The sequence below is a fragment of the Protopterus annectens genome, chromosome 6.part0 (assembly GCF_019279795.1).
Source record: "Protopterus annectens isolate FY-2018-M chromosome 6.part0, PAN1.0, whole genome shotgun sequence".
Taxonomy (NCBI): Eukaryota; Metazoa; Chordata; order Ceratodontiformes; family Protopteridae; genus Protopterus; species Protopterus annectens.
Genome location: NC_056737.1, coordinates 512,757,941 through 512,785,923, shown reverse-complemented (window position 1 = coordinate 512,785,923; position 27,983 = coordinate 512,757,941). Strand labels below are relative to the sequence as shown.

The window sequence follows — 27,983 nt, the reverse complement described above, 5'->3', positions numbered from 1 at the left end:
TTCTCCAGTCTCTCAGCCAACAATAACCTCATGACCCCAGTACCAGAGGCCAAACTACTAGGTGTTACTATCGATCAACAACTTAAATACAGCAAGCATATATCCAAAACCATCTCTAAAGCCAACAAAAAACTAGGATGCCTCTATCGTAGCAAACAGTTCTTAACATCCAAGTCTAGGAGTACCATAGCCAGAACTCACCTATTATCAACATTGCTGTATGCCTCCCCACTTCTAACTAAGAAATAAACAAAGTCAAACCACTCAAAAGCAGCAAACTGATGAAAGAAGCATGCAGAACAGGCCACCAGCAAAAATCCAAGTTTATTTAAGCGCTTTTCGTCAAGTTTCAGACTTCATCAGAATAAAGTCACATGATCATGACAAACATATATGCACCACCCCCACCTAACCATTGGTCAATGTAATTACATCATTTCCTCTAAAACAAACATTATACAAGGTTCATAAAAAGTGTTAAAATGTGATGTTCTTGCAAAAAATGAAAATAAAAATACAAATAATAAACCTATAAAAAATACATTGATTTTAATTTTAAAACAGAACTCAAGGAAATTCTGTCATTAAGACCAGATACTTGGCAGGCATTAGCTTTAATCTGCCATGTCAATTCCTTAAATTCTAGCCATTCGTCCATTGGTCCCCCTCTTGCTCCAAGGTCAATGTGATCTATGGCGCCAAACTTAAAAGTATGTCTGGGGCATGCACAAATGTGCTTAAAAGAAAAGCACTGTTTATGTTTTTATTCCTGATATCATACAGGTGTTGATACACCCTTTGCCTCAGTGCCCTTTTGGTCTTAGCAATATAGAAACTGTCGCATAGATCACACACTTCAACCTACACCACCCCCTTAGAGTAACAGGAGTATTTCTTCCTACGTTTTACCATTCCATACTCAGTGATTCGAATGGCCTCACCTTGAAACATGGCTGGACACTGATTACATCTCCCCCATTTGTGGCAACCACCCAGTATGGGTGCACTAGAATCTCTTTCTAATAGCCCCTTTAGACTAACTTGCCTCTTGTAAACAATAGTGGGCTTATTTCCCACTACTGAGTGTACTTCGTTGTCGATAGTGAACATATCCCATAATCTACATATAATGTTCCTGATGTCATAAAAGTCAATGCTAAAAGGGAGAATAAAAGCTCTTCAGAAATATTCCTGTCCCCCAGTCTGGGTTGCTCCAGTAGGGCCATTCTCTTTGGACAATAAGCAAAACATATCCCCATTTCCCTTTCTCTAATCACCTCACTGGCAATGTCCTGAACAAAATTGCCAGGGTAGCCCCTTCCGGTCAGCACTTTAACTTAGCACACTCACTCAGAAAATCATCCAGTCCTGACACCATTCTAGCTAACGTAACATACTGGCCCTTGACAAGGGCTCTTTTTTGGTGCAGCAGATGCTAGATATCAAAATGCAGCAATGAATTTGAGTATGTTGGCTTCCTATAAAAATGAAAAGTGAAAGCCTTTTTTTGCATACTCATTTTTGACTGTTACATCCAGAAAATTCAATTGGTCATTGTCCCTGGCCATGGTGAATTTAAGGAAGGAGGTAGTTTGATTAATATAAATGAAGAACCTATCCAGTTCCTCTTCACATCCCTTCCAGAAAATCACCAGGTCATCAAGGTATAGTGCCCAAGAGTCTTTATAAGTTGAATTTAAAATAGATAAATCCTCCCAGTGTGCCAGGACAATGTTGGCAAAACTGGGGGCATAACAGGTGCCCATCGCTACGCCTTGCTTTTGTTTAAAAAGCTGGCTCTCGAAACAAATAAAATTGTTTTCGAGCACAAGCTCCATACATGTACATATGGTCAAGATGGTGTTATGCACTAGACTGAACTTGAACCACAAGTATTCATAAAACCACTCCAAGCCCTCATGGTGTGGAATGACTGAGAATAAATCTTTAATGTCGATGATCACCATTATGAGACCATCGTCATAAATCTCAGGTTTTATTTTGGTGAGAAAATCCCAGGAGTAAGTAATAATAGTGCCTCTTCCATCAAGTACTCCCTTCACCTTGCAGTCAACAAATTTTGCTAGGGCAAATGTCTTGGAAGCCTTGGCATCTACTATTGGACACAGAGGTGTGTTGTTGATTGACTTGGGAATCTTTGGGATCCCACACATACTTTTAAGTTTGGCGCCATAGATGACATTGACCTTGGAGCAAGAGGGGAACCAATGGATGAATGGCTAGAATTTAAAGAATTGACATGGCAGATTAAAACTAATGCCTGCCAAGTACCTGGTCTTAAAGACAGAATTTCCTTGAGTTCTGTTTTAAAATTAAAATCTATGTATTTTTTATAGGTTTATCAGTTGTGTTTTTATTTTCATTTTTTGCAAGAACATCAAGTTTTAACAATTTTTATGAACCTTGTATAATGTTTATTTTAGAGGAAATGATGTAATTCCATTGACCAGTGGTTTAGTGGGGTGGTGTATATATGTTTGTCATGATCATGTGACTGTATTCTGATGAAGTCTGAAACTAGACGAAAAGCGCTTAAATAAACTTGGATTTTTGCTGGTGGCATGTTCTGCGCGCTTCTTTCATCTATTTGCCAGTTCTAACTAACATAAATAAAACCAACCTGAACAAACTCTCCACTTGTTACAACAAGATTGCTAGGTTTACAGCCAATGCTAAATCACAATCCCACCACTGCCAATCCCTACATAAACTACACTGGTTAGAATTTCCTAACTTACTAAGCTACCACCAACTCAACATAGCTCATCAAATTCTATATCACCCTAAGAGGACCCCCACCCTAGCCAGCATATTAAATTTCTACAACTCCAACAGGGAACTATGATCCAGTAACAAAGCCCTGAGAGAAGTCAATCCATGCAAGAACAGGTCTGGAGAAACCTTTTCTCCTATGAGGTCGCAAAAGTATGGAACACCCTCCTTCCTGACCTCAGGCTGCAAAATCGCTCAACCACATTTAAAGACCTCCTTAAATCACACCTTTATGCTACCCCTCTTTGCAACTGCAATGACTCCCCCCGAACTGTCACCCCATTGTAGGAGGACACCCCATATGGCCTCTGTTTCCTACCTCTCACTATCTCTTCAACCACCTATGTGCATTGTATAACCTTGTAAATGTTGTAAATATGTACCTACTCTGAGCACCTTATGTTCATATGTTGTTGTTGTGTCTTTCGGCCTTTCCCAGTTAGGGGTCGCCACAGTGGAACTCCGGTCCGCTAATGGTTGGCAGTAGATTTTTACTTGCCGAGTTGCCGGCCCTGATGCACAACCTTCAACGAAGGTACACCCATTCAAGCATGTCTCCACACAGAAGACGCTCTAGCTGAGAATCGAACAGGACAATGTCTTACTGTGAGGCGACAATGCTACCGCAGCACCAGCACCTTATGTTCATATACTGTACAGATATTGTAATATTTGTGATCTGCTGATTGAGATATTATTGTACTGCATTTGACTGCCTTTTACATGCTAACATTCTACCACTTGTTATTCAACAACTAGCATTGCCCTCCAACAACTATTATTGCATACAACTGTCATGCCTGCCTAAAATGCCAGCATTCTCAATGTTAATTTTTAGCAACATGTGTATTTTTAACTGTAACTTTTCAGAGCTTTTCTCCCCAGGACTCCACTGAAAATGGGCACTAGCTGTCTAGTTGGACTATCCCGGTAAAACAAATGTTAAATAAAAAAAATAAATAAAAAACACCATTGTCATCCGGTACATAAACAAGCAATCAGGGACTGGATAATACCAATTATGCAGACTATTTCAGATTGCTTGTGACTTAGCTACCCAGAGCAACATATCTGTACTTGCTGTTTACATCCCATTACAGGACAATCTTCTGGCAGACTCATTAAGGCAATCCATTAAGGACCCTCACAAATGGACCCTAAACAGGCAGGTACTTCAATGCATTCAACACACATGGGGAACACCTCAGATATATTTATTTCCCTCAGAGACCAACAGGCAACTTCCCCTTATTGCTCCAGAATTCCTTGCCCCTCAGCCTGGAAAACAGATGCATTCTCTTTTCAGTGGACAGGGAAGTTTATTATGCTTTCCTTCACTTCCATAATTCTAAAAATATTACTAGAAGTTCAGAAAGAATAAACAAAAGTCTTACTGATAACTCACTCTTGGCCAAAGCAGCAATGCCCCCCCCCCTTTTTTTGTTCATCTAGCCATGGGAAATAACCACAAACTACCTCACAAGATGGATTTCATCACACAATAAAGGGGATCCCACTTCATCAAACCTGTCCTTCCCAAGCTGAAGCCCATGGATGACAGGGTTCTTATCCCATTCAGGCACTAGTTTTCAAAGGACATATGCAGGCTCTCCAGGAAGCATTGAGACCCATCTACATAGCAAAATGGAAGAGATTTTCCTTCTGGTGTCATAAAAATAATCAGGACCCCAAGAAATCAGAGGTTCCTGTTATCCTAAACTACTTGTGTGAACTCATGAATACATCTTTGGCATACTACTCCATCAAAGCCCACCTGTCAGCCATCTCCACCATTTATTTGGAATATTGCATCAGTGATCTCAGTCAGGACACAGTACAGTTGTGTGAGAACTTCCCTTAACAGCAGATGTCCTACTGATCACTGTTGTAGTGTTACTTCATGCCCTCTTTCACCTTTTGGATACCATCTCTTTCTCTCTTCCTGCCCTGCCCCCTGCAGGACTACAAGACCAAGGGGTCTCCTCCCACTCCCTTATTGGCCCTTCCTAGCTAGTCTCTCTCAGAGGTCTTCAGGCCATTGGCTTAGAGATAGTCAGAGGATCTACCCTCATACATCCGTCTATATACCTCTGTGCATGTGAGCTAGGTCATAAGTCAAACATACGATCCAGGGAAGGTTAAACTTTGGCACCGTAGCTGGATGTCAGTGGTGAAAACCCATCTATTTGGAATACTGCAACAGTGATTAGATGGATATCTACTGTTATGGTAAGTTCTTACACAACTGCACTTTTACATTTGTGTTGAGTTATATGTTCCTTTGTTCTGGGTCATGACTGAAACTGGTCCTCACTGATTTACCCCATTTATAGTGTTATTTGATACCGGTTAAAACACTAAACTAAATGCTGCTGCTTGCTATATACTAAAAGCACAGTGCTGAAATCTTAAACTACAAAACGTGTAATGTTAATTTACACATGTAATGCAGAATGAAGCATTGGAAATGTATGTAAAGCTAGCTCCAAGGAGTAAAAGGGTGAAACCCTGACTGTGACCTAGACAACTTGAATTTGAACAGCAAACCAAGTAATTGAGATTCAGCTGGGGGGATAGGGCAAAGCAGCATTTTTGTTGGCTTGTTTTCTCTGGGGTAGAGTCAGGATTTAAAGATATGGACTAGTGGCAACTGGGAGTGACAAATGATACTTGTACAGCTATTTGCATATATAGCACACATTGGGAAATGGGTGGGACAGTAGGTGGGGGCATGCCAAAAAAACATTCAATAGCTGTCAGGATGGCACTATAAAGGGACACAGGTCCACAGGGACAGGTCTTAGGGAAGGTAGACCAGATGATGGAGAAGGGGCTGCATAACATGGTGATAGCTACAGTGGAAACCAAAAAATAAAAAAAAAATGCTGTGCACTAATGGAATGTGGATTGCAAAGCAAATGGACATCACAGCCAGATCTAGCATTAGGTGACCATGGCAACTGCCTTGACCCTGTGCTGGCTGGAGGGCCGGGGTGTACAGCATTATTAAAATAAAAAAAAAAAAAAAGTTGAACCACCTTTCAAAAAAAAAAAAAAAGTAATTTCCTCTTCAGCTGCCTGTTTTGATCTTGCTGGGCTGTTTTAAGATGATCTTTTGCCCAGTCGACAGTTTCTTTAATTGGCTTTCTACCCAATAGGAATGTAGCGGCAATGAGAGACTTCCAGGAATTGACACATTTTATTAAACTCAAGTAGCAGCAAGCTGAAGCATTATTGCATTTTGTGTACTAGAGCAGTATCAAGCATTTTTATTTATTATAACTAGACAATCGTTGTATGAGGAGTTTTTCTTTATTTTATTGTAACATGCGAATCAGTCCAGAGAACCGCATGGGAACATCAGTCCATCAGAAGAGTAAGTCAGCAGTGTTTTTTAGCTCAGTGGAGGAGTCAGTGGTATAAGTTAGCAGTGTGTTTGAATCCGTAGAGTGTGCATGGAATAACAGAGGAATCAGTCCATTGGAAAAGTAAGTCAGCAGTGTGCTTTTGTAGCACAAAGTAAGGTGTGTGTGTGTGTGTGTGTGTGTGTGTGTGTGTGTGTGTGTGTGTGTGTGTGTGTGTGTGTGTGTGTGTGTGTGTGTGTGTGTGTGTGTGTTCCAGGGTTGCCCGATTTATGGAAGGAGAGGTAGGGACAAAAATAAAAAAACTCCTTCACGCTAAGTGAGAATAAAAAAAAAACAAAGGTCTTTCATGCCTGCTGTTCCGCACTAAACAGAAGTGGCTCTGCTTTGTGATTTTTGATTGGCTCATATGCTGGTATATGAGCCAATCAAAAATTGCAAAGCAGACGCTCTTCTGTTCAATGCGGAACAGCAGGCTGTTTTCACTGGGATTATAATAGGCAGTGCGGGATTAGCTTGCCAATCTCAGAACAGTCCTGCTCAAATAAGGACGTATGGCAACCCTGGTGTGTGTGTGTGTGTGTGTGTGTGTGTGTGTGTGTGTGTGTGTGTGTGTGTGTGTGTGTGTGTGTGTGTATAAGACCTAGTTAGCTATGAACTACAGAAGGTATGGTGCAAGGGAACGGAACTGACTGTAGTAAACAGGAACAGCATCATATTATTCATATGATCCATGTTCTCTGGATGTGATCCTTGGTTTCTCTGTTCTGTTGAATTTTGGCGCTGTGATTAGTATTTAACTGTGAATAAACTGGACAGCATGAAGTCTAGTAATTTAATGTTAATATTTAAGCTATAAATACATTTTTAATTTAGCTTATTTTATGCAGGCACACATGTAAAATGCACAGTGTTTGGGCTGTCACAGATTGTCTAGCACTTAGTGCGGAAGTAAAGCTATGATTTGTGAGCTGTTTCCATTAGTATATGGTTTGATTCCCTCAGCATTCATTTACCTTCTGTGTGACCTAGCCAAGTTGCTTCGCTAGGCAGTACTACTGGCTGTTAGTGAATGTGTTACACATCTGTCTTTTGAATTCCTGTACCCTTCACATTGGTGCTAATCAGTACTTCTCTCTATGCTATTTGAGTATGAATCCTACACATTTCTTTTATTGTATTGGGTTGCGAGTTGCATTTTTATTAAATGTGAGCTTCAAGGGAAAATAAGTTTACTTTTTCTCAACCTAAGCCTGCTTTTAGTGTGACAGTGATTTGCTTTGTTTAGAAAATGGTTGTCACTGTCTTCTTTTCTTTTGTAAATTTTGAAATAAAAGTTTTAAATGAAAGCCAAAGTCCATGATGGTTGAAGAAGTAAGGAAGAAAATAGTGTGCACACTGACAGGTTTGCATAGTGTTTATAGTAATTGGGGAGAGAAAGCCAAGTAATGGGATACTGCTGTGACTGGTGAGGGCTGATTTATTGCCTTGCATGAGGCCCCATTTGTCCACAATCTACCTATGACTCTGGAGGTATTGCTGCAATGATACAGCATTATTAGCCTTTCAAAAGGGTTAGACCTGTACCTGTACTGAGTGATGTCAGAGGGGATAGCTTTTTTATGACGACAGACTAGACATAGGGAGGACAAAAATGAGATGTAGGCATCCTGCAGGCATGTAAGCCCCCCTCCAAAAAAAAACCAGTATGCTGTACACAGTAATATTTCTGACTTTGTATGACTTGTGGTTTGTAGCCTGCATTATTTGGAGTGATCAGAACCATCTGATATTCAGTATTCATTATGCAGTCATTGTGATACAGTCTACTGTACAGAATCAGGTTGTCAAGGATTTTTACAACTAGTTAAACACTGCCACTCTGGCAGTTAGCACAGAGGACTAAAGCTCTGCCTGGTTAATAAGTGGCCAAAGGTCCAGGATTTGAATCTTTCCACCTTCATTTACCTACTGTGTGACATTGAGCAAGTCAGTTAGCCAGACAGTGTTTTGGAGCAACTGTGAATTTAGGTTAGGCTGCTTAAATAGACTACATGCCAAGTAAGTACAAATATGTTGTCATTGTTCGTCAGCCATTCACTGTTGCATAGCTGAGTTAATTAAGGAAATGCTAGGAAAAATAACTAGCATACCAATTTTAATGTAACATTGGCAATGTATTTTTCAAAGGCAGCATTTGTAGATGAAGCACTGAAATGTGAAGTTTGTCAGCAGCTACCTTTGTCCTAGCAATTTTCTTTAATGTGGAATTATTCCAATGACTTTTACTTCTGTAGTGACTATGCATATTGACTTAGCATATATCAGACGGTTAAAATTTCTTATGCTCAGATGACTTCCAAGATGGCTGCACACTGATCAACAGCTTAATTTCAGCTCTCCCGGTGTGAAAAAAGAAACTGAGAAATAAGAGCTAGTAATTTTGCCAACTTGAGTAAAACTGCATTACTAGCTAGTAAGTATACTGCCCATAGCTCTCAACTATACAGATTTTCACAAAATGTCCAGATTTTTGCATCATATTTTGGTCCATTTTTCATAAAACTGTGATTTTTGGGCAAAACATTGACAAGTTATTAAAGATTGAAGTCAGAAAATAATGAGAGACATTTGAGTTTCAGACTTCATACTCTTCAGAAAATTCATGCTAACTCAAAACTTGTCATTTTATCAACTGTCTAAGTTTGTAAGAGCAATATTTAAAAATTGCCCCTATTTTTAGGCCTTTGTCCCACCATTATTCATGGCTTTGTCCAGATTTCTTGTTCTAAGAGATTGAGAGTTATGACATTGCCTGGATGCCTGCAAAGAAGAAAGTTAGTGAACCTTAAAAAAAAAAATCAACTAGAAAAGGTAATGAGAAAATACATTGACTTGGAAGAGTCCTGCAGCTGTTCAGCAAAAGCAGTTTAAGGTTCAGCTTTGGTATTAGAGTTGACTTTTTAGTAATTCAGAGGTGATTAAAATAAATTCAACCTTGAATGAGTATAGCAGCTCGAATAACAAAAGGCTGTAAAACATAGAAGAAGCTATAACTAGCTATTCAGATGAACTAATAAAACTGCAAACATCAGTAGTTGAAATTAAGAGGCTGGCTGAGTATGAGATTTTTCAAGAGGGGTTGTTTCAAAATAAAAATAGTAGCGTTAGAAGACATACTGTGCAAAGAAAACCTGAGATTGCCTGCTATACTAGAAAAACTGGAAGATAAAACTGCTAATTTTATGAAAGTACAAAAAAGTGCCTGGTTTGGTGTTCCATAGCAAGATTTGTTAATTGAAAGGGCACATTGAGTGTTATGTACCAAACCTGGCCATGACAAAGCAGCCAAGACATGTGTTAGTAAAGATGGAATCATGCCAGCAGAAAGAGTTGATCCTGACAAAATGGTGGAAGAAGGGAAAAGTAGTCAAAATTGAAGACACCAGAGAGTTTGTGGAAAATAACTATTTACTGTACATCAGCCAGAAGAGAAGTACGTTTATCCCAGCAATCAGGGAATGCTGACAGGCAGGTATGAGATTCAAGCTGCTGTATCCAGCTGTCTGCCAAATATTTTTTTCTTGGAGGGTCAGATACATTTTTTTATGCAGAACAGGCTAAGGAAGAAATACAAAGTTTATCCAACAAAAAAATGAGCCATCAAACAGAAGGGAACTCTGCTTCTTATTCTTCTGACAATAAGGTTCATGCAGATACTTTTCCAATGTTCTAAAGGAAAATGCTTGAGAGGTAGAAGAAAGTACAAGATTTGACTAGACGACTCATGGGTACATTGGACTTGAACCAGAGTCTGGCAATGGGAGATGGAGATGAAAAGGACGAAGACCAGCATCACTGAAATTAGTGAATAAAGGTACAATTATAAAGCATCAATTACATTTGTGAAATATGGCTATGCAAGAAAATGTGGCTGAGAAAGATCAAACATTTGTTGACTTTTTGTTAAACTTGTGGATGAACTGTAAAGCATGTACCCCACTTTATGCTGTTAATGTTCAGAAGAACACCAAACAGTAAAAAAGTAACTCAAAGTTTTTTGTTTTTAATAGTGTGTGTATAAAATATATCATGACATAAACTGCATGATATAAACTAAAGCAGTTTTGCTTACTATCTTGTCAGTTTTGTTAAATGTGGGTGTGAGCCTTTTCAATGGTGGTTGTATGTGAAAAAGATATTAAAGTAAACAAGTACTTTTTTAGTACTAAGGAATATAGACCATACTATGTAAAAAGAAAAGAAAGGCTGGACAAAAGAAAATTTAAGTTAATATGCTGTAATCATGGGTTGCTATTGTTGTGGTGGGGTGCAAAAACTCACCGAGTATATTATACGTTGAGATGTTTTTTTCTTATTTTTGCAAAGGCAAATATCTGCATAAATTCCATTGGCTTAATCTAAAAAGAATGTTTTCTGTAAGCAAGTAGGTTTGCAGAATAAGACAAAATGATGAATGCCATGAGAAGTGCTAAGTTTCTTGCATGAGCAATGATATTAGATTGCTTTTTCCTTTAGCAAATATTTGGTCAGTATCAAGATGTCTGCAGTCAAAGGTAGTTGTACATTCTATTCTGTTATGAATGAAAATTTGAGTTTCCTTCATGCATCTGCAGAGTTGTTTTATACTCATTACTATGTTTCCATGCAGACGAGCTGTCTGCGGAACAAGCAATTAATTCTGAGAGGTCTGACCATTCCTTGTTGAGGGAAATACAAAATGTTAAGGTACAAAGACAAGTCATTCCATAAAAATGAAAGTCTGCAATTATTGGAATTAGAAGAGAGAGCAGCTTCTAGTAGCCTTAATACTTTAATGCATTTAATAGAACAGTGTATGATTTAGTTTTATTTAAAGATAGCCAGTGCACTTTTTCTTATTGTTAAAAGTTAATGTTTTCTGAAAGCATGCACACTGTTTTTCACGTATGGGAGTGTGAAGACGTGTGGAGAAGGCTGCCAGCCTAGCCAAATAGAATTTGATACATAATTCTGGCATTTGTAAATATAAACGTAAAGTACAGGCTTGTTTCTCAAATTAAAGAAAATGCTAAAATGTTGAACTTCAAGATTGTAGCAACATTGCCATCTGCTGTAAGGAAAACTAAGTCAAGCATTTCAAATCTTTCTTTTGAAGTTAAAATTATTTCAAATCTATCCTTTGATCTGTAGAGCTTGGACTCAGCCTGTCTGAGCTGGCACATTCTTTCTATTGTTTTAACTTAAGGAATAATTACTAAAGTGTACATGTGAAATGTCTTTTATTGTTGTAGCTTCCTGAGCAGATGTTAGCTTGCTAAATGATGTACTCTGTTGGCCTGGGAACTCCAGGCTAAGTGTCAAAGAAATGATGTAATGGGAACTAAATGAGAATGATGTAATCTGGGAGGGCCCAGCAGAAATGTTTGCTAGTGATTTTAAAAACTATTGCTCAGAGAGAGACTGTAAGTATTTTGATCTTGGACATCTAACTCAGCACTACCTGTTGTCTTAAGTAAGTTATATTAGAAGTGTGTTTTCTTGTAGCAATAGCTAGAACTATAAAGATTAGACTAAGTGTTTTTCTGTTATGTCTGAACTGTACTACTGAATTATTTTAAGTTTCTCTGCGATCTCTGAACTCTTGAATAGCACTGTGGTGTAGTAGGATTGTCTTGTGTTTTAGTATTTATTATTAAATATTTTTAAACTCTTTTCAACTGTGGCTGGTTTATGTAGAGATAAATTAAGCTCTAGAGTACATTGCATGCTTATAAGTGATCCTGGACTAAGCCCTTCCAATAAGCATTGATTGCTTAAGTTACACTACTATTGGATATTAATATTGCACAATAATAAGTGGGTACCCTTTTAAGGGCCTTGGGTAGCTGATAATTATTAGCTGGTGGTGGCAATAATTACTACCATATAGCCTGGGTATAGGGCACAGCTGGAGAATCTGTGTCAGCCTTTCCCAAGAGTGACTGTGAAGTTGTATAAATACTTATCTCAAAATGTGTGTGTGTGTGTGTGTGTGTGTGTGTGTGTGTGTGTGTGTGTGTGTGTGTGTGTGTGTGTCAGCTACTTGGGCAGGGACACGAAGCACTGGTTGGACAGAGAGGGTACTGGAGGTTAGCTTGTCAGCTAGGCTGAGATCTGGACCGTATAGCTGTGCCAGTGGGGAGTCATATTGGGGACCTGGAGAGCAAGGGAGCAACCAGCCCCAGACTGACTGTGATCTCTGTGTGCTCTTAAGGGAAATTGCACTTTACTGTGTGTATTTGTTATCCTTTCCTCTCATATGCGATACCCTCTCTGGTTTTAGTGGTGAGGATTGATGCTCCTTGATTGCTGGGCCATAGCATGGGTGTCACAGGGAGTGGAATAGAGATAAGTAACAACAGATACCAATCAGTGTAAGTGAGAGCACAAGATGTAACATGCACTTTATCCTGGGTAACCTTAATTTTAGGATAAATAATGCCTGTGGGTACAGCTGTTTGTTTGGGGCAATGGTTTCTATCTGGAGGATTAAACTTCATTTTTGAAGATGTACATAGTTTTGTGTGTTTGTTTTAAGTTAATAGGTTACATGAGTGTTCTGAAAATGTATTTAGTTGTTTTTTGTTTGAGGGTTTTCATTAAAACAAAATAATCTTGGAAAATGTGACATACATTCAAATGGAGGCTAAAAAAAAAAACAAAAACCAGGAAACAGGAACTGGTACACAAAAAATAACTTCTGAACACAAAACCTCCTGCAAAGAGAAAATGTGCACCAATGAACTTACCAAAGTCAAAGCACATACATGTAGAAAATTGCTGGTGGGTCTTGATGCTGAGAAAGCATTTGACAGAGTAAGCTGTGATTGGAGATGAGCATTAAAGTGGGAAGATTCCCCTGTGATTAATTTGTGTCTGAGCATGGAAACTAGGCAAGAGTGTCCTCTTTACTCTTTGTTATTTGCTTTATATTTAGAGCAATTAGCAAAGAAAATTAGGGACTCAGAAATTCAAGGCTATAATTGGCTTGGCAAGCAAGAAAAGTTGGCTTTATTTGCAGAGTGTATTATTTTGTACCTGATAAATCCAGAAGAGAAAATCTTCATTTTGTGGAATATTTTGAAATAGTTTCAAGTAATTTTGGATATACAATTAGTGAAGATAAATCAAACAGATAAATCAAACACTATAGCCTTAAATTATATATCCACACATGACTTGGTTTAACATTACCCATATGTATGGGGACAAGATAAGATGAAATGTTTAGGAGTATGGGTTAAATAGGCTTCTATTATGGCAGCTAAGCACATATGGGAAGAGGCTAAACAAAACGGGAAAAATTGAGAGCTCTTGTTTATGGATATGGATAGCAAGCTACAAGCAGAGAAAATGTGTTTAGTCCTTTTAGCTTTATATACAAGTCAAAGATATTTTTATCAATGAGTAGGATGCTGTGGACAATAATTAATAAAGAGTTGAAGGAATTTATCTGGGAGGAGAAGTGGACAAGGAGTGGAATACATTAATCCTTTCAATAGAACAAGGTGGTTTAGGATTACTTGATTCAAATGGATATTTTAGAGTAATGCAGTTAAGATTTATGTACATAACACAAGCAGAAAGTTATAATTCAAGGGGGAAAGTGATGATGATGATGAAGCAGGAGGGAAATTGAAGAAATAAGGAGAAAGTGGGATTTTGGATGCAGATCCTTAAGGAGAATAACAAGAATCATATAGAATATTATATTCATAAAGTAGAAGAAAGGGTTCTAATTACTAAGACAGGATGAGAATGGAAAAAGGAGATTTTGCTGAGAGGGATGACTACAAGTACAGGTACAGAGAATAGGTAAGAGATAGCTGGAATTTACTACAGAAAACTGGCAAAGGAACCAGGGTATTGGGAGCAAATAACTAGAGAGGGAAAGGTAATAGAATGGGATGAAGCCAAGAAGACATTTGGACTGCAGGCTAGAGCCTGCCTTCCCTACCTGGGATTTATATGAGAGCACAGGCAAACAGAAAGGGATAGGGGAATTATAAGAGAAAGACCTGCACTGGTAGAGTTTTTAGTTGAATCTACAACAGAAGCTGATGTTAAAATAGATGATTAGTAGAGCAAATAAAATATTACACAATAATTATAAGAGTCAATCAGGGGAGGTTAGAAGATTCAGAAGAAAAATAGGATAGGCAATTTATAAAGGAACAATGTAATGACATGTATATGTTTCCCAGATATGCAATAACATCTAGAAGGTTTAGGTTCATTGCTTGGAAGGGTTTGCATGGGTATTTTTATACCCAGAGTAGACTTCAAATAAATTTTCTTCAGGTAGATGTCAAATGTTGGAGGTGTGATGGGGAAGAAAGAAATACATGGGGACATATGTTTTGGGAGTGTATTGATTTCACAGATTTTAAAAAAATCTCTTCAGAGTACTCTGTCAGAAATATTTGGTGAGGAAATGGGAGTAACTAAGAGCATGATTGTTTTGAGTTGGGACACTGTATCTGAATTGCCTAGACATAGTAATGCATTGTTAAAGTTTAATTATGGTGACATCTAAAAAAAACAATTACTAGAAAATGTCAATGAAAGTGAAAAGCAACTGTATTTGAAGTAATGAATATTGTAACACAGGTAAAATTACCGGAAGTGGGATATTTAGAAAAGGCGAGGAACAAATTACATAGAAAGAAATGGACATTGTAGGAACAATATATGCAGAATAATGCTCAGGAGGAGGAGTGAGGTTTTAGGTAAGTCTGGAAATGAGCAAGTTATGTAACGTCTGACTGATACTAGTTATAAAAAACAACATATGTGATGTATGATGTGTGTAACTGGAAACATGCTGATATGGTTGTTTTCTTTCATATTAATGTGTTTGCCTATGTTTTAAGTGATAATTTAATAAAGGTATAAAAAAAATAAATACATACATAATGTACGCAGGATGGTAAACTATATTACTTATGCTGTCATAAAAACTCTTCTATTTAAATTATGCTACACCTGGCTGGCTCTGAAGTTATTATTGCTAGTATTTTTATACAGATTTATGCAGTTCATCCAAAACCAGCATTAATGTCTATGTAATCTTTTATCTGAAAAACTGATGGCTGTACACAGTCAACAAACTGTCAAAAACTACTGGTGTGTGTGTTGGGGGGGTGGTGTAGGTGTGGCTGTGGGGAGTTCTTTGTTGATTAAAAAAATGCATTCACTCTTATTAACTGATCATTTTTAAAGAATCTTTAGTTTGGCTTTGTGGGACTAGTAGACACGTGTGAATTAAGTTTGAATACATTGCTACTGTGTGCGTATATGTGTGTGAAACAAATCTGAAATATGTGACTTTGGTCATTATTATTATTAATTTTTTGAGACATATATCTGAGGAGGATGCAGTGTAGTCAGGGTTGCGATAATTGTTGGGTTTGGGGATGTCTTTAGATAAAAATGACTAAACCTGCTAAGCTGATACAGTTAAAACAATTAAGTTGTCTGTATTTGCAAGTCTAGTCTGCCAGCAAATTGGAATACTTAATGTGGATATTTGTATCGCAGTCAGACATGTGATGTACATACATTTGAAAAAGTGCCCATAATACTTGAGTATGAATTTGAGTGGTCTTTTATGGTTGAAATGTTTTGAAATGAGTAGTTTCTCTTTATTGGTTCATACATTCTGTTTCACTGCTTATTGACAAATTTTAAAACACAGTCTTTAAAACAAAAAGGCTTTTTATTTGTTGTATTTTGTGTTACTTTATTGCCTTTTTCTGTTTTGTATACTGTGATTTGTTTTCTTCACACTGTGTTTTACTTGTATTCTGTTTTTAACTGCATATTAAAACTTGAAAAGAGACCACAGATCTGTCTCTTGTGATTCAGACAGAAATTTTTCCCACCCTCCAATTCAGTTACTGTTGTGTTCTTAAACACCACTGTCTTTCTTGTTGTCTGCCCCTTATGTTAATTTGACCATATATCTTATTTCCTCTCTGCTTTTACTGTCTGGTATGAGTAAGCACAAAATTATCATTTTGTGAAATCACTCCCCTTCAACTATTTAAATGTATTGGCCATCTTACTGTATTCCATAGTACTTGAATACAGAAGTGACCACCCCCTTTCAATCTAACTTGCTGTTATAAAAATAGTGACTTTCCACTAAAACTTAAATTTTTAGACAGGTAAAACTTAAGTTACCTACTTTCACATCTAACTCACCTAGTGCACACTGCAGTATTTAGGATAAACTTTTTTTTCATCTTACCTTTAAGCATCTATTGCAAGACCACCAGTTATTGTAGAGCCCGCATTCTGCTTCTCAGTAGCCATCTTGGGAGTAGTGCTTCTGCTTTCTCCTGGTGAGAGAAGGAGTGCAGTTACATTATTTCCTGGAGACTGCTGACTCTTTCTGGTTGGAGAGTGAGTGTCTGTGCTTAATGTACCTGATTGGTCTGGTTGCTATTTGAGGCATCTACCAGAAAAAGGCTACATGCCTGCAGACCTTTCCATCATCTGGGACAAGAATGTAGATCACCAAACAGGCCATGGCCTTCTTCTCTTCTTGGGATTGGTGCTAACATTTTGCTTCAGGTGAGAGAAGAAGCAAAGGAATATTGTATCCCAACAGAGTGAAGCTATGCTGAGACCAGCATTAGTAGCAGCCAGGCAGTAGCTATTCATGCAACTCCCCTCTTTTCATCAGTCTTGACAAGCTAATTATTTAATTTAAGTACTGCTTGATTTCTTTCCATCTTCAGAATATCTGCCTAAATATTTCATCCGTAAATTTTCAGGGTCTACATTTTAGTTTCCTCTCAAGTGTTTGGCAGTGTTCTGTACAGACTCAGACACCTTGAGTGACATTTTTCCTGTAAAAGGAATATATAAGGAAACAGCTCAAGTGCTTAATAAAAAGGACCATCCCTCCTTCCATGTCTAAAGGTCAGTTCCTTGTGCTTTTTCCTATTAACCTGGTGAACTTTTGCATTCTGCGGCAGTGTAGCAACTGCCTCTTGTACACAGACAAACCTGTCCTCTTACCTCCCAACACTCAGACTTGTGAAAGATGCACTTATATATCCAAATTAGAAGCCATGCACTCTAAAGCCAAGACTGGAATAGCTGGTCAAGAGGAGAAGGTCAACACCTGCACCACACCACATGCAACACATATAGGGTTACCACCTGTCCCACTTTGTGAGGGACAGTTCCTCTTTGGGCAGTTGTGTCCTGCAAAGAAATCGAAAAAAATGGCAAATGTCCTGAGATTTTAGGACAAATATATTTCCTATATTTTATGTAATAGCCGCATAAAACAGTTATTTTGTATCTGAAGCACCTAAATGTTATAAGAAACAGAATAATCAACTAAAATGCTACAAGAATAAGCTGTTATTTATAGAAAAAAGTGAAGTTCTGTCCTGTTTGCTGGCTGTGGATATGTTTTGCCCTGCAAAATCTGATGTTTCTACCAAAAATGTCCCACTTTGAGCATTTGAAAAGGTGGAAACCCTAAACACATAGCCCTCCAGAACACCCACCATCACAGCTCTCACATAAAAACACAAAACACACCCACCTTCATGGAGGCTCTCAATAGAAATCTACCCAAACAGCAGAGACCTCCAAGGCGGAAACGCACTCAACCACTACAAAACAGCACAAGCCACAAGATACATAGTTCACCTACACAGTGTGCCCATCAACATAAGCCCCTAAGGCAAAACAGCCTGTCCAATACACTAATCATAGGTGACTCAATAGTGAGGCACACTGATGCCCCACTCACTAGGTTGAATAAGGAGAAGGTAACAGTCAGCTGTATATCAGTTGACAGAACCCGACACATAACACATGCACTCAGGTCACTCTACAACAAGTACAAGCATGATTCTATCACTGTCCATGTGGGTGTGAATGATTTGAGATGCACCTCCCTGGACTACATGAAAAGAGACATGGAGGAGCTCTCAGATTATGTGGCCCAGGCAGGTATGACCCTAGCCATCAGCAGCATCCTACCGTCACCCAGAATGATACCGCAGTACAAGCAGACTATGATTGATTTCAACAACTGGCTAAGTTTCTGGTGTCATTCTAAGGGAATCCAGTATCTGTCTGCTTGGGATGATATGATTGACAGACCTCGATGCTTTGCCAGAGATGGCCTGCATCTGTCACCCCTGGGTTTCCGGATACTGGCTAAGGCTCTTGCCACCCCTATAGTGCCTTTTTTAGGCAATGTTCCAAAGACAAAATTACCACTGTAACAGCTTTAAATAAATGCAATCTGAGGGTCATGCTGCTCAACACTAGAAGTCTAAATCTCAAGATACACTTGCAGCACTCCTCAAAATGGAGAACATCGACATTTGTGCTGTAACGGAGACCTGGTTTAAAGCAGCAGAAAGCACGCCTGCACTACCAGGCTATAACTCATTCCACACCTTTCGACCCCAGAACATGGACTGAAGCTCCAAAGGCAGACTAGTAGCCCAGCATAACACATCTGAGAAACTTCAGGTGCAACTAACATTGGGTAAGATGGCAATTCAGGTCGTAGGCTGCCATAGGTCCCCAACCATGCCCCAAGACTCTCACTCCATGTTCCTAAGCACCCTGGAAGCTATTAGGATCCAACCCAACACTCTCATACTAGGTGACTTAAACTAGCCCTCCATCAACTGGGAAAACTACTCGTGCACCAATACACTGGCCCAACATTTCCTGGAAATCATCAGTTCCAATGCCCTGGACCAGCTCATTCTTACCCCCACTAGAGGAAGCAACATCCTTGACCTGGCTATTACAAACATGGACAACCATTGCTCTACACCAATAGTCAATTCCTCCTTGGTTAGATCTGACCACAAACTAATCCCCATGGAAATCCACATCTCACCTACACAATCCGCAAAGATAACCATCATGAAAAACTTCTCCAAAGCTGTCTTTAAGCTCCTAAGAAACAGAGATGTCTACCCTCATGTTACCCATGTCAATGAAAATAGATGCATGACTGCCAAATCATACACCAACGCACTGTACAAACATGTACATAAATGCATGGAACTAGCCATACCCAACAGAACTAAGATGCTCTCCTCCAAAAAAGGGAAGCCAATCTGGTGGTACCCTGCCATTAATAAACTCTAAAACAGAAGGAAGAAACTGTTGCAGAAAAAGGTGAAGTCCCAAGACTGGAAAAACTCCTTTATTAGCCTCAACAAAAACTTGAGATCCCTCATCAAAACCTCTAAAGTTAGCTATGAAGGCATAATTGTGGCAGACACTAAAAACAGCCTTCTATTGTTATATCAAGAATCTCCAAGGCAATACCCAGATTTGCTCTGAGTTACTGCATAATGGTACCTCCTATACTGAGCCAACAGATATTGCCAACATACTGGCTGACAGATTCAATGCCAACTTTACCCCTCCCCCTCCCCACAAAGGACAAATCACAATACAGTGGAAATGCCAGGCACCCAGCATTACTGCAGCACAGGTTAAAGCTGCATTGTCCAAGGCCAAGAATACAGCTTCCTTGGGACCCAACAATATCTCTGGATATGTCTACATCAACTACAAAGTGAACTGGCACCACATCTGCATGCCATGTTCACTCACGGCCTCACCTCAGGCTTTATCCCTACTGAATGTTGCATTGCTGCAGTCATCCCTCTCCATAAAAAAAGGAGCGACTACAGACCCTGGGAATTATCGGCCCATTAGCCTGACAAGTCTGATTTGTAAGGCTGTAGAGCACATCATCATGGACCTAATAAACAAGGATATAGGGTATCTCCTAACTCTAGATCCCAAGTAATTTGTTTTTTTTTGAAAGGTAGATTATGCCTGCTCAACCTGGTTGACTTCTCTGAGTCAGTCACCAGATATGCAGATGAGGGCAAGGCAGTTCATACAGCCTACCTCGATCTGGCCAATGCCCTTGATACCATTCCGCACTCAGGAATTATTGATAAACTCATCAAACTAGACATCAACCCCAATATCACTAGGTAGGTTGCAAACTGGCTCACAGATAGAACCCACAGTGTGAAAGTAGCGGACTCCCAAGTCTGACTGCCGACCAGTCATGAGTGGAGTCCCACAGGGATTGGTCCTGGGTCCTCTTCTGTTTGGCATCTACTACTCAGACGTTCAGGCTAACACTGAGGGACTCTGGCTGACCAAGTTCACTGAGGACTGCAAGCTGGAAGCCATTATTAACTCCCCAAGTGATGTAGACATCCTACAGAAAGGCCTTACTGAGACCAATGACTGGTGTTGAAACCATGGCCTTAAGCTTAATGCCAAAAAATGTGTCGTCTTCCCCTTTGGGAAAAATTACCACATCGATGAGAGCCCACTGAACACTGAAGGCGTTATAAGAGATCTGGGGACACAGGTTGACAGCAACTTCTCCTTCGACCACCACATTGCCACTGTGGTCAGAAAGTCCTTCTATGTGGCACATCTCATTACCAAGGGTTTTGCATCCTGGAAGAAAGAGGTCATCATCTCTCTCTACTCTTCCCTCATTAGGCCAGTCATTGAGTATAATGCCCCATTTGGCATGTACCTCACTACACACATGCAACAGCTGGGAACACCACAAAAGTACCTCACAAAGAGGATCCTAGGCCTTAAACACATGTCCTACATGGACAGACTCAAAAAAACTCCAGCTATTTTCTCTCATATCATCTACTAATAGGTGATCTCTGCTTGACTTACAAAGCCATGTCTGACCCAACTCTGTTAGAAATGCTACATCTAAAGAAATCTCAATCCCTCCTCACCACACACTGCAGAGACCTCAACCTCATTACCATAATCAACAGAACATGCTGGAGGGACAGGTTCATAACCCAAAGACTATCCATTTTCTGGAATAGACTTCCCATACATGTCAAGCAGAGCACTTCACTGGCCCTCTTCAAGAGAAATATTGATGAGTGGATGGGAAATAGAAAGTTCACCCTGGGGATCACTGCAGTGGCTCTAATTGATAGAGGCACTGAGAACAAATGTCGGGCGGCACAGTGCCAGGGCACTTCTATGGGCTAGGCTTGTAAAGGCTCCAGGGCCATTAGCCGAGTACACACGTATGAACCTATGAACAAAGATGTATTATTTAAAACAATTAGTAAGGTGTATAAAACAGTACATACCTTTATGTATGGTTCTAAAACTCTGTGCAGAGAGCCCATGGCTAGAAAACTGCCAGAGTCCCAAGGTAGACTTAAGCCACCACTGGACAGATGCATTTTCAATGAATGTGAGTTTCAAGGGAAGAAAAATTTACTGCTTGTGCAAAGTCTGTTTTCAGTGTAACGCTGTTTTGTTTTGTTTAGCAAATAGCCATCAGTGTTTGTGCTCAAAAATTTGAAATAAAGTTTAAATTAAAATTATTTTTCTGTAATCATTGTAAAAGTAAAGGAGAAAATAGTATGCATACTGACAGGTTTCAGCAGTATTTATTATACCTAGGGAGAGACAGTGAAAGAACACTTGACTGGCTACTTGTGGAAGATGTGTTGCTGGTCCATTATGCTGCCTATGGCCCCATTTGACCATGATCTGGCTTTCATGGAAATGTATTTGTAACACTAGCCATGAATGAAAAAAAAATGCTGTTTTTTTTTAATACTTATGATGTAAACAAATTTGAAATTATAAATTCCTTCATACTTTAACTGGCTAACTTTCTTAAAATCCCAATCAAGGCTAAATTTTTAATTTGCCATGCTAATAGCAAAATAAAGTCTTAAAGTAATGAAAACAGATTTTTTTTACATATAAATACAAGTTAACCCATTCATATTTGTAGACTATTAGTTTAGCTGTGTCTAAGTGAAAAATGTATTTATAGTTTGATAGTGGTTTTCAAGAAGCATCCTTGCAAACCACCTGCCCCAAGAAAAATACAGCTGTCATGAGGGCTGGGATTTTTTTTTTATTTTTCTCTCTAAAGGAGTGACCAAGAATTTACCACTCAAGTCAGTGGCTCCTTTTCTTTTTTCTTAATTTTTATTTAGTTGTTTGTTTGCTTTTATTTATTTTTTACTAATTATTTTGTCTACCATTTCACAAAGCTGTTATGATCGCACAGACTGGAGGTTTTTTTAACTGTATGTTTTATATTGCCTTTTAAATTATGGTTGTAGAATTGTGACAAGATCATTAACAGATAAAAAATGTGATGTGCTGACTTGCGAGTAAAACACATAGAACTAAATGCTTTTTCCAAGTTCATAAGGCCCCACTGGCCCCACTTCCATATTGACAAGTATACTTTTTTTTCTAATTTCATTTGTCTCTGTATAAATAGGTGCATTTGTTTCAGGCTAAAGAAAATAATTTTGAAGGAGGAATTTTTAGAGAGTAACGTATTGTGAGTTTGAAACCTTATCTTGCTTGAAGGTTACAATATTTTTAATGACACACATATTTCATAGGATTTCTTTGTTAAAGGAGTAAGAATTTACCAGATTTTCTTCATTTGAATGATTTAATGTCCCAAAACATCAAGCATACTTAGAAAGGACTTCTTAATTGAGGAAAAAGGCCAAGTGATTGCTTTGTCTGTGTGCATTGTTATATCTGTTGTAGCACCTGGACAAAAAACATCGTACAGTGCAGTGTCTAGCTCACTGCAGACACTTGTCTGCTATCTGTCTCCACCTGACAGCAGTCACCTTCTTATTGGAATTTATCTCTGTCTGTGAAGGGAAAAAGAACGGTAAGAGAAATACAGTGACTGGGCATGCTGATGTAAGAGTAGCTATGTAAGGTAATAATTTACCCATGAAAAACTGTTTTTATTTGACGCTTTTGTCTCCAACAATTACCATAACTGTGCAGTAATAAGTTGCATTTTTAAAAAGGGTGGTCTCATTGTATTCTGCTGCTGTACTGAGTCTAACTATTAAAATGCTAATGATTGCTTTCTGGAGCAACCATTTTGGTGGTATATTTATCATAAAAAGAAAAGAGAGATTATTTGTATTTGATACTTTTCCAGACTGCCAGGACACTGTATCCAAGCTGTAGAAAATGCTTCCAATGATCTTACTTTGTTAATGCAGTGAGTTGCTATGGCAACCCTGTTTCACTTGTTTACAAAACCCTTGGGCTAGTTTCAGAAACATTAACTCCATAGAATTATGGGAAGAACACATTAAGCACCTGGTATCTAAATAACTACAGAGTTTTTATGTTTTAAATCTGAAAAAAAAGTCCCTCAGACCAAAAAGTGCATTTTTTAATATTTCTTCTTTTGTTAAGGTAGTGCTAACTTTTATTGCACAGAAACCTTCCCCGCATATTGTCATCCTTTAGAGCTGCTGACCTAAATTGCTAATGGTCAGTTGTTGTTATCATAGACTTGCTAGAATTATATCACATTTTGTTGCATCTAGTTGTATGTATAGTAAATGGTATACCACTGCCTTTGGAAGCGTTTTTTTTTTTCCCAGTAAGCATTTTCAGTTCATGTAAGTATAACCAGGAACAGATTTTGCATGCAGAACATACCCCTTGCATTTTCACAGCAGAATCCTGAAATAAGACTGTGCACATAGGTTTTCCTTGCTTAATTGTGGAAGCTTTAACTGAAGAAATCTTTGTTTATATGCACAGAACATTTTTATTTACTCACTTTTTTATCTATTAACAGTAATGGCTTAATGTGATGTCACGCTTTTCAATTTAAGTAGTTTGGCGGTTTTACTCAGATATCTTTTACAGCCTGTGTGTGTGTGTGTGTGTGTGTGTGTGTGTGTGTGTGTGTGTGTGTGTGTGTGTGTGTCTGTGTGTATGTGTCAGTTTTATATTAAATGCAGTGCAATTATTTATTTTTTGTTTAATCATTTCTTGCAGAGTTAGATGTGCTGGTCATACGTTATTCTTTTCTTGTATGACATATGGTCATAGGTATGCTGTATGTAGTCTCACAAATGAAACAAAAAACACAGTACTTCAAACGTTACAAAGATCTGTACTACGTAACACTGTAGTGTACAACAATGGCTCATTACTGTTCAAAAACAAGCATGCTGATTGGTCAGCTCAACCAGTGTGCCCAATATAAATTAAGCATATTCCAATACAAACAAGTCAGGTTGTCAAAGTATTCTGGAGTGACCTGATGGTATTAGGAAATGCTGTACTACAGCTACTATAGTGATCCAGTAAAAAACATACTTGATAAACAGACAGTCCAGAACACCAGTAGAGTAATGTAGCCAAACTTCCAAATTGCAACAATTCACTGCTTAAGTGACTAACTCAGTGATATACAGTACACAAGTGAATGCTGAGGAGGTCAAATACTGTGCCACAAAAAAGCAGCTAGCTAATACTTCATAGAAGGACATATAAAATATGAGAAAAATCAGAGATGTTTTGTAAAACAGTGGGCATTCAAGAGATATGCTTATACCAGTAGTAGAATCAATCATACTTCTGACAACCGTACCTCTGAAATTCCATACTTTTACACAACATCCATGATTTTCCTTATATTTTTCCCTATCTGTCTCATGAAAAAGGCATGTTTTTTTTCTGGTAAACCTTTATGGATTTGTGTTAGTCATTAATACCAGAGATTAGAATTTTACAGGCACACAAATAAAAAAATAACAGATACAACGACAAACCACAACGAAGATGTTATTTTCTCCATTGCCTATGTTGTAGTGCAATGGTTTACTCTGCAAGCATGCTGATGTAAGTCCTATATGCATGCACTGTATATCAGTTCGACATTAAAAAGTGTAAAAAGACTAAAGTACCATTATACAAAGATTTAGTGCTCTTATGCAAAGACATTAAGAAAGGTAAGCAATTTCTTTAAGTTATGTTATTGTATAATAGCAATAATCCATGACTGTATGTGGGTTTATCAAGAAGTACCCACAGCTGGCTTTCTTTAATCACTTAGGACTTGCCATTCTGATGAGACCACACCAACTGTGGCTAAGTCCTGATATACCCACACACAGTCATGGATTATTGTGTAAATGTACATACTGTGGAGTAATACTATATCAGGAGTGCCTTTGCTCTGTGGCGGTGTGGGAACATGTGTTTTGGGAGTGTAATGAGTTGGCAGATTTTACAATTCCCTGCAAAGTCCTCTGTCAGAAATATTGGGTGAGCAAATGGCCATAATTAAGTGAATTATTTTTTTGAGATGGGAGTCAGGATCTGAATTGCCTGGAAATAGTAAGGCCTTATTAACTTTAATTCCGTTGACTGCCAAAAAAAGCTACTAATAGAAAATGGACATAAAGTTTAAACCAACTGTACTTAATTACTGAATATTATAAAAGAAATATAAGAACTGGAAGCAGGATCTTTAGAAAAGGGAAGGATCAAAATGCATAGAAATAAAAGGAAATTGTGGCAAGTTAGGGAATGATACATGCAGAACAATGTTCAGGAGGAGGAGGAGTGAGGTTTAAGGGAAGGCAGGGACTGAGCAATGTATGTAATGTTGGACTGGTGGTAATTATAAAGAAAGAAAAAAAAGATAGCTTAGAAAAAAAAAAGATAGCTGATGTATAATGTATGAACAGGGAAAATGTTAATACTGGTTGTTTTCTTTTATGTTAATGTATGCTTGCTTATGTCTTAAGTGATAATTTAATAAAGTTGTTTAGGTTCATAGGTTCATACTAGGCTATCTGCCCTGGGGCAATTACAAGCCTAGCCTGATTTTGTTTGGCTTACGCCACCCCTTGATTTGAGTATACTGTGCCCTTTTTAAGGTTTAGTTTACTGTGCCTCTGTCTAATAGTGACACGGAAGTAATCCCCGGGACAAACCTACGATCCCCCATCCACTCATCAAGATTCTTCTTGAAGAGATTCAATGAGGTGCTCTGCCTAACATGAATTGGAATTCTATTCCAGAGCGAAGGGAGCCTCTGGGTTATGAATCTGTCCCTCCAGCAAGTTCTATTTATTTCTGTGCTGAGGTTCAAGTCCCTCGAGCGTGTGGCTCTAAGGGATTTAGATTTACTGAGGTGGAGCATGTCCATTAATTCTGGATTGGACATAGCTTTATATGTCAGGCATAGATCGCCTCGAAGTAGGCGGTATGCAACTGAGTAGAGCTGGAGTTTTTTTAACCGAGCAGCATATGGCATCTGCTTGAGTCCCTTGATCCTCTTGGTGAGGTACTTTTGGGGTCTTTCTAATTGCTGCAGGTGTCAGGTAAGGTACATCCCAAAAGGGGCATTATATTCTATGATAGGCCTGATGAGGGATGAATAAAGGGGCACGATTACCTCTCTTGATCTAGATGTGAGGTGGGCTATGCAGAAGGTCTTTCTAACCACTTTGGCAATGTGGTTGTCAAAGGAGAGATTGCTATCAACTTGGGTCCCCAGATCCCTAATTACTTTCTCTGTACTTAATGGGTTTCCGCCTATGTGGTAATTTGTGGACACATTGTTTTTGCCAAAGGGTATGACTATACACTTTTTGGCATTTAGCTTTAGACCATGGCTCTGGCACCAGCTATCCGTCTCTGTGAGACCTTTTTGAAGGATGTTTGTGTCAGCTGGAGAGTTGATTATGGCGCCCAATTTGCAGTCATATGCGAACTTGGTGAGCCATAGTCCTCCCATGTTGGCCTGTACCTCGGAAAAGTATATACCGAACAAGAGCGGTCCCAGGACAGAACCTTGTGGGACGCCACTTGTGACCGTTTTCGAGTCTGACATGGCTCCAGCAACTCTCACTCTGTGGGTTCTGTCTTTGAGCCAGTTTGTGACCCATCTTGTGACATAGGGGTTTATATTTAAGCTGGATAGCTTATCCATGATGCCCGAGTGGGGTATTGTGTCAAATGCCTTTGCTAGGTCCAGATAGGCTGTGTGGACTACCTTACCTTCATCTATGGCTTTGGTGACTGTTTCAAAGAAGTCGACCAGGTTTTAAAAAAAAAAAAAAAAAAACAAGGCAGATATTGTCAGAAAGTGTGCCTTTGCTATGTACTACACCTTTTGCTAGTTTGTGTTCTATTGTTTTAATCACATTTGTTTTGGAGTTCATTTATCCTTTGCATTTTCCTGTATGATATATATATATATATATATATATATATATATATATATATATATATATATATATATTTATATAGGGTTCCTATTCTATCGAATTGCTGAAACTTCGAACATATCTATATATATATATATATATATATATATATATATATATATATATATATATATATATATATATATATATATCTATATATATATATATATATATATATATATATATATATATATATATATCTCCACACACACACACACACACACACACACACACACACACACATATATATATATGTATATATATATATATTTTTTTATTTTCATGTATTTGTATTTCATTTTTGCTTTGTGTATTGATCATGTCTGAAAACAGCCTGCAGGATAATTTTAAATCAAATCAAATTTTATGTTGTATGCTTATTAGCTAAGCACATTATATTAGCTGTAAAAACAATTCAAATAATAAATGATAATAAATATTAGCACAAAACATGAAATGCAAAATGAAAATGCAAAGGTCATAGATGTGATTGCCATCTTAAGAGTGACTTCAGTTATAATATTTGTGTGAGATAGAAGACTTTGTTGAAAAAAAGACTATTCCAACACCATTCATCCCAGAATCACTTTATTCCCCCCTCATCATTACTAAAGTTCATGTTTTAATGTGCTGTGTAAATCCAAGTACACTTCCTCTTGATAGCTTAGATGTGTGCTTATTAAAC

General features: G+C 38.3%; 1 protein-coding gene across 7 annotated transcripts in view; it reads left to right on the top strand.

The window, feature by feature from the left end:
• The window catches only part of FAM110B (family with sequence similarity 110 member B), a 731,362-nt gene that overhangs the window by 344,752 nt on the left and 358,627 nt on the right, over nt 1-27,983 (top strand). The window lies entirely within an intron of this gene.